Source organism: Castor canadensis, chromosome 13 (assembly GCF_047511655.1).
Source record: "Castor canadensis chromosome 13, mCasCan1.hap1v2, whole genome shotgun sequence".
Taxonomy (NCBI): Eukaryota; Metazoa; Chordata; class Mammalia; order Rodentia; family Castoridae; genus Castor; species Castor canadensis.
This window is the reverse complement of record NC_133398.1, coordinates 2,893,671-2,901,670: the sequence shown is the minus strand read 5'-3', so window position 1 is coordinate 2,901,670 and position 8,000 is coordinate 2,893,671. Positions and strand designations below refer to the sequence as shown.

General features: G+C 54.8%; 1 long non-coding RNA gene across 2 annotated transcripts; it reads left to right on the top strand.

Annotated features, from left to right (window-relative positions):
• Positions 1-1,483: 1,483 nt before the first annotated feature.
• Positions 1,484-7,325, top strand: LOC141415607 (uncharacterized). 2 transcript variants are annotated; one of them, XR_012440608.1, is made up of 3 exons: positions 1,484-1,829; positions 3,498-3,715; positions 4,905-7,325. It is a non-coding gene; the product is annotated as an uncharacterized lncRNA (long non-coding RNA). The 2 variants fall into 2 exon arrangements; XR_012440609.1 differs by having other exon boundaries at positions 1,485-1,829; positions 3,503-3,715.
• Positions 7,326-8,000: the final 675 nt, after the last annotated feature.

The following is an 8,000-nucleotide window of genomic DNA, read 5'->3' as shown; positions in this document are numbered from 1 at the left end:
ATCAGCCGATCTGTAGACCCCCACCAGCCCAGGAGCAGGCTGCAAGAGGGCTCTCTGCAGCACTGCAGAGGCTTGAAAACCAGCACCTGCCCGTGCAGCTGGCTTGTGACTTCCCTTCCATCTCCTCGGTCCTTCTGCTCTTGGAGGGGTCTGGGAAGTACTGAGTCCCACAAAGGATTGCAGCAGACAGGGGGTGTCCGACCGTGGACTTTGGGGTCTGGGGTCCCTTCGTCAGGTGCTCAGTCTCTGTAAAGCCATGCAACTCCCAGTGCAGATATCCTGGGCAGAGCCAGGCACCTCGCTGGTTCTGCTGAAGGCTTGTGTTTTCCTGGTCAGGTGCAAATCCTGTGGCCTGGAAGAGTGTGCCCAAGTCACGTCGGCCTCTGTACAGTGTTATGAGCGGTCTGGCCCAGCACCCTGGGGCTCTAATCCACGAACCCTCCCCCATTGCCCTGGTCCACACTGCCTAGGGTCCCTCCATGGTTTTGGCGTACAGTCCTTCTTTTCTCACCAGCTGTGAGGTGACTCAGCCCTAGTCACAGCTGTTAGGAGGCCACTGCAGGTGCTGTAACTCAGTAGAGGCTCTGAGGGGACAGGAGTGTCTGGTCCAGTTCTCCCAGGGATGGGTGATCATGCCTGTAGGCTCCCAGAGTCTGAGGGCACCAGGAGTGAGACTTTGCTCACCCTCCATCCTATGTGACTGGTTCTCAGATTTCCTGACCTGGTTGGACGCTGGACTGTCCCTGAGGTCCATCCATTGTGACTGCAGTCTTGGGCTTGGTCCTGGGTGTCCCCTCGCCTGTCCCCCACAGGCCCCTGATGTCTGTACCTGGGTGTCAGCTGCTGTTCCCGGCCCTCAGGTTCTTCCTTTTTCTCTGGAGCACGCATGTGCTGTGTAGTTACCTCTCGGCCCCTTTTTTTTTCCCAGAGTTAGTCTTCTGATGGCCCCCTGGCCAAAGTGGTAACACCGGGACAGCCAGATTCTGCGGGGTTGTGTCACCACACCTGCAGTAGTGATAGGCCCTGAGCGCCCAACCCCCAACACCACTGTGCCCTGCCCTCTTCACCCGTCAGGACGAAGTCTCCCATGCTCTGGAAGCAGGTGCCTAGCTGGTATTCTGGGAACCAGATGAGTCCAAGGATCCCACTTGAAGATGCTGTGTCTGAGCGAGGCCCCACTCAAACTCAGCTCGTGTTGAGACTGACCCTGCAGGTGCGGTGGATGACAGCAGGTCTCTGGCTGCTGGAAAAGTACCAGGGCTTCCCTCACCTCATGACAAGGTTTCAGAGGCAAGCTCCCTCTCCTGCTCTTCTGCCATGTGAGGACACAAGGGTCCACTTCAAGAGGACACCATCAATGGGTAGGCCTCACCCACCACCACACCTGTCACACCTTGACATTGGAGTTGCAGTTTCTAGAATCACAATGAGTGAATTTCTGTTCTTTATATACGGACCCAGGCTGGAGCAGCTTGTTATGCATCAGGAACTGACTAAGCCAGAGGGAGGCAGGACTAGGCAGGAAAATTGGCTGTCTCGCCCAGCCCTGCTGGGAGCTGGAAGCAAGTGCCCTGGACATGGGGGTCCCCCCCGCCCCGTCAGTGTCCTGCATCTGCCACAGTGGCTGGGCGTTCTTCCTCTCTGTGCTCACCCAGGGTGTGTGGGAAGGAACTGACAGCTGGAGGCTGGGAGCCGTCTCTCCCCCCAGCTGGGTGGTGGATCCCTCCTGCAGGGAAATCGGAGGGACACAAGCAGGTCCCCCAGAGCTGTCAGGACCCAGCTGTCTGGAAGGAGGGCTCTGTTCCCATTTTACAGATATTGAAACGGAGGTGGGTGAGTAAACCTGTGCCTTCACAGGGAGGAGACAGCGGCGACTGTGGGGGTGGGATGGCCACTGCCCTGTACCCATGTGCCCATGTCTGGATCCCTGTTCCTTGTGTCTTCCTGTCTGTGTGGGGGTGGTGCCTGTTTTGATGGCCAGGGCCTCCATGTCTGGGGTAAGTTGTGTCTATTTTGAGGGCCAACTATGCGCCAGGCTCTGACATATTATCTTAGATGAGGGCTGAGTGTGAGCCCAGCAGGGCAGGGTTCATGAAGCTTCTATAGACTCCTCTCTTGGAGAGACTTGGGGCCTCTGCCCCTTCTCTACTTGGGTACTTGGATGCTCCTTTAGGCTTGGAAGGCCAGATGCAGGCAGGTCTAAGCAGGGCCTCTGTGTGAGGGGTCCTTTCTGACTCTGGTGACTGAGGATAAGGTTTGAGGTCGTTCCCTAGGCTTTGGCCCTGTGCCCGGCTGCCTTGGTGACAAGCCTGAGCAGGGAGCTGGCTGCAGTGACAACCTCAGTGCCCTTCCAGACACTCGAGGGCAGGAAAAGCTTCTTGTTCAGTTTGCTCAGGGGCTGGCAGGAGATGTGACCTCTCGGGCACATTGTAAAGCAGCAATAAAATGAATTAGGCAGGCTGGGGGTGGTGGCTCTCGCCTGCAATCCAAGCTACGCAGAAGACAGAGATCAGAGGAGGATTGTGGTTCAAGACCAACCCTGGAAAAAGTGAGACCCCCCCCCATCTCAATCAATACGCGGGGCATGGTGGTGCTTGCCTGTGATTCCAGCTATGTGGGGGGCATAGATAGAAGGACTGTGGTCTGCAGTTGGTCCCGGGCAAAAACTTGAGACCAAACTTGAAAAATAACAAAAGCAAAAAAGTGCTCAAGTGGCAGAGGCCTCCCTTGCAAGGGTGAGGCCCTGAGCTCAAATCTCGCACCACCAAAAAATGTGAATGAGGTAGGAGCTAGCTTTAGAAGTCATGGGGTAGGGCTGACCTGGGGGTCCTGGGGGCTTCTCTGTTGGCTCGGGTAGGTGGGCCTGGCTCTCATTCAGCTCAGGGATGGTGTGACTGGTGATGGTAGCCAAGTGGCCTCGTGGCCTCTGGGTTGGAGGCCCTGTCCTCACCTGTCTGTCCACAGCCAGCTGTGCTGGTGGCTGTGCAGCCACAGGTTTGAGTTCCAACCCCAAACCTATTTCACATGGAACCCTTTTTCCCCAGACGCCTGTCACTCTTGCACGTGTGCTAGTGTCTGGGATGCATCTTACCTCTCCTGCCATAGTAAAAGGGCCACCTGAGCCCACGCCCTTGCCCATGGCCGAGGCAGAAGCATCCATGTTGTTCTTTGCAGGTGGCTGTGGGGGTGGATTGAATTGTGTGCCCCCCAATTCATGTATTGAAGCTCCAACTCCCGGCCTGATTGTATCTGAAGAGAGGGTCGTCATGGGGTAACTGAGTGAGGTCACGAGGGTGGAACGAGGACCAGGGGAGACCAGATTTCTCCGTCTCTGTGTCTCTGTCTCGTTCCCCTTGCCCTATGAACTCAGTGCAAAAGGGTCTCTGAGGCAGGAAGGGGTCCTCACAGAACCCAGAGCCTGGTCTTTCACATCCAGCCTCCAGGGCTGTGAGGTGCTCATGCCTGTTGGTGAAGTCATCGGTGCTTTGTTTCGGCAGAGCAGCTGACGACTCCATGTCTGACATTTGCGGTTAGAGCCAGAGGCAGCACCAGCAGCTTGACTGGTGACTTTGGCCGAGCAAATCTGCAATGACCCTGTGACGGCTGCCCTCGGAGGTGAGCGTGAGAACCTGTGGATGAACGGAGCCTCTAAGCAGGAAGGGTGGCATCATCACGCCTGTGCCCCGGGAGGATCCTGCAGCTCGAGGGCTCCAGGGTAAGCTGTAACTACTGCCTCTGCTGCTCGCTGCTGTCAACGGTTCTTGGGGTTCTAGCATTCCAAAAGCGTATTGTACTATTTAGCAAGATTCTTTAAGTTGCAGAAACGATTAGAAATGATTTCATTTGCAATGCTTCAGTGCACCACCTGTAAGCGTGCGACTGCCTCTCAGTGAGTGGACAGCACACACGGATTACTGTACAGTTCCTGCTGGGGTGGGAGCAGGAGCCTGGGTGTGGCCAGTGGGTTCTTTGCCAGGCTGTGCTCAGGCTGTTGGCCGGGGCTGCTTCTCATCTCGGGGCTTCACTGGGAAAGAGGTGATTCTGAGCACATGCGCAGCCAGGAGCACTGGGCCTTGGTGGCTGTCACCTAGAGGCCTTTGTCTCTTGTCAACTGTTGGCTGATGGCTGCCCTCGGTTCCCGGCTGATTGTTGGGGAAGCTGTGCTTGCACCCCCTCCATCACAGGGGCCTCTCCACCATGGCAGCTTCCTTCCTCAAAGCCGGAAAGGGGGCTGGCTTTGCCCTCCTAGCAAGATGGGTATTACAAAGTTACGTAATCTTGAAGGTGACATTCTTTTGCCATATTGTAGGGATTAGAAGTGAGTCACATGCGAGGGGAAGGCATGAGTTCCAGGAGGCAGGGATCACGGTGGCCATCACAGAATATGCGTGTTGGGTTGGCTGTCTGGCACTCCATGACTTATGCCCCCTACATGCAAAACGCATCCATCCCTTCCCAAGGGTCCCCCCAAGTCTCATTTCAACTGCTCACGATCCAGACACTGACCGTCCAAAGCAGGCCTGGGTATTGGTGACATGCTTTGGGTGCCAGTTTTCCTAATCTGAAGAGACAAGTGATGCACGTTCTCCTCCCTTTGCACACCCTGCATGCAGTGATGGGAGTGGCACAGATGACAGCCACAGAGACTGGGGACATGGGAGGCCCAAGGAGTCACTGGTCCACAGCAATCCTGAGATCCACCTGGGCAGCTGGGGTCCCTCGGCCAGCTGGCAAGTCACAGGAGAACACTTTGCATCTCTGGCCTCACCCCTGGGTTCAAGTTTCTGTACACCAAGTCAGCTTTCCTTTTTCATCAAAGTGGTTTTGCTATGGAGTGGCTTGCCAGCCTGTTCCCTCGGGTAGAATTTGGGAATCTAAGTGTTTTTATTTTGTGTCCTTCTCAGCCCAAGTCAGCTGTGTTTTTGCTGAAATACTTCTTCAGAAACTGAATTGCTACCCATAAATTTCCCCTGGGCTCTACTGGAAAAGCAGCGTGTGAGAATCTTCCCAAGAAGGGCTCTTCTCTGGCTTGGGCTCTGCTGAGGTGACAACAGCACCAATGGATGGTGCCCCGAAGCTCCCAAGACTGTGAGGCTCTGAGGCAGACCCTTCCTCTCCTTTTGGGTCCTCTGCTGGACTCCATGTCTTACCTGTCACTTCTGACTCCTGGCCACAAGTCACAGCTGCACACTCAGCTTCCTGTGGACTTTGATTCCAGACCATGAGAGAGCCGTTTCTGTTTCCACAGCGTCAGCTGTCGAGACAAGAGGCGGGTTTTCAAAATCACCATGTTCCGATTCCCTCTGCTTCAACAATCCTGCCTTCAAGTGGTCTATTTCCTCTTGCATTTTTCTTGGCAGCACTGGGGTTTGAACTCAGGACTTTGTGTTTGCTAGGCAGGCGCTCTACTGCTTGAGTCATACCTCCAGCCCTTTATGCTCTGGTTATTTTGGAGGTAGAGTCTCGCTTTTTGCCCAGGCCAGTCTGGAGCACAATTCTCCTGTTTTACACTTCCCACCATAGCTGAGACGACAGCCGTGAGCCACCATACCCAGCTTTTCTCTATTGAGATGGAGATGGCGCAGCCGGCCTGGAACCACTTTCCTCCCGATCTCAGCCTCTTGTGTAGCTGGAAGTGACAGGTGTATACCACCATACCCAGCTATTGGTTGTGATGGGGTCTCACAAATTTACTCAGGCTGGCCTCAAACCTTGATCCTCCCCATCTCAGTCTCCCAAGTAGCTAGAATTACACGCATGAGTCACTGGCACCTGGCTTGTTCCTCTTTCTTTTTACAAAAAGCAGTGAGGAGCAACACCATCCTGTCTGCTCTGCTCAGAAGCCTTGTTGACTGAGCAGAATTTGCCCTCTATGCGCTGGGCTTCCTGCAGAACCAAGGCGGCCCTTTCGCTGGACTTTCCGTCCTTACGATGAGGACCCCTTCCTCTAGTTACCAGTGACATGCCCCTTGCTCCTTCTCACTCACCCCTCAGGGGACCAACAGGTTCGGTTCTGCTCATGGCAACTGGGGATTTTCCATCTGTATCCTCAGAATTCTCCCAGTCTCGGCCCCAGTCCAGTTCTGAAGCCACTCCACACTTGCAGGGCCAGGCTGAGCATCCCTCATCCGAAACCCAACTTCTGATGTGCTTCAAAATTGGGAACTTTTTCAGCTCCAATACAATGCTTGAAATGTTTCAGATTTCAGAGTCGTTTGGAGTTTGGATTTTCAGCTTAGCCAGTAAAGTCTGTACAATTATTCCGAGGTCTGAACAGCTCTGAAATCTGAAAGCCTCTGGTCCCAAGCATTTCTTATTTTGCCTGCTCACCCTGTATTCGCTGTGACAGCCTCCACCTCCAGGCACCACGCTGCAGATGAGTGGTACAGAGCAATGGCACCAACATTGCTGGAAACGACCTGTGTTTGTGATAGCCCTGTTTCAAAGCGTCTGGAGTCTGGTTGTCGCGGGAGTGTCCGTCCCCAGCTTCAGAGTCTCTAAGGCTGCCAGCCAGGTGTCAGCCGAAGCTGCGGTCACCTGGTAGGTGTGGGTGGGAAGGGATCCACTCAAGCTGTCACGCTGTTGACAGAACCCAGTGCCTCGTGGGGTAGGGTGAGAGACTCCATCGCCTGCAGGCTGCTGGCTGGGGCTTTCCCAGCATGGATTCTTGCTTCAGTGAAGCCAGCCGGGGACAGTCTTCAGCCCAAAGGATGTCACAGTCTCGTAATCGCGAAGGGACATGCCCTCCTTTTGTCATTGGTCAATCACGCAGGAGTCACGAAAATGGGCCCCCTGGAGTGTGCGTTCCAGGAGGTGCGGTATCTTAAACCCTGTCCACCATAGCGAGGCACGTGCCTGGTGACCTGGCCACTCTCCTTTTGGCTCTCAGACCTCACCTTCCTCTCGCCCACCCTGCCCCTTGGCCTGGGGAGCTGACCTCCAGGGGCCGCATTCCTTAGCAATGGGCAGGGATAGGCAGATGGCACTGATTCTGCCTCCCTGCCCACTGAGTCCTGCAAAGGCTGCCTGTGGGGTCCCAGCTCCTGTCGGGAGGCCTCTGTTCTGTGACCTCAAGCCCTCAGGCGTGGTCCTGACACTCTCCTCACTCCTGCTGGGCTGGGGGTGTAATGGCTTCCATCCACCCCCGGCCCTCCGGGACTCTTTCCACGTGAGCCCTGGGAGATCTCCCCCGTCTCTGTCCCTGGCTGCTCCTCCTCCTCCCAGGGCTGGCCATCTGGATGAGGTACTCCCAAACATGCTGAATGCCTCTTGCTCTCATAGCGTCCATCCCTGAGGTGACAAGGGACACATTAAAACCACTCCATCATGACAAAAGCTTGTGTATTATTTCTGTTGTTGTTTTGAGACAGAGTCTCATTACGTAGCTCAGGCTGGCCTCCGACTCTTGATCTTCCTGCCGCAGTCTTCTGAGTGCTGGTACTACAGGTGTACACTACTATGCTGGACAGAAGGGGCTCAGATGAAATAACATCCTTTCAGTGCAACACTGAGCTCCTTGGAGCACAGGCCTTGCATTCCCTCTGAGGCCTGTGACATGGAAGCCCTCCTCCTGGGGAAATCCACTCATGCTCCAAGATTGTATACAATCTTGTGCATACAGTAATGCTCACACAGCCCAAACCTAGAACCCCAGACCTAGCACCCCAACTGGAAAGGGACAAAGGCTTCACGGTGTGTCCATGTCAACAAAACATACAGTGACAACGAATGATCTTTAGACACGTAAAAACACAGGTGAATGTCACATGTAATGTGCAAAAAAAAAAAAAAAAAAAAGCCAAACAGCAGAAGGATGCAGAAAGTACGCCGCCAGTCACGTGACATTCAAGGTCGCCCACTCTGGGTCCTGCCTTCTTAGGGATCAACGTACTGGGTGGGGGTGTTACCGGTAGGCGGTCTCAGAAGGCCTGGTTGAGAAGACCTCAGGTCCTTGGTGTCCTGACAAAGAACTGAGGGGAGACACACAGACGACAAGGCGG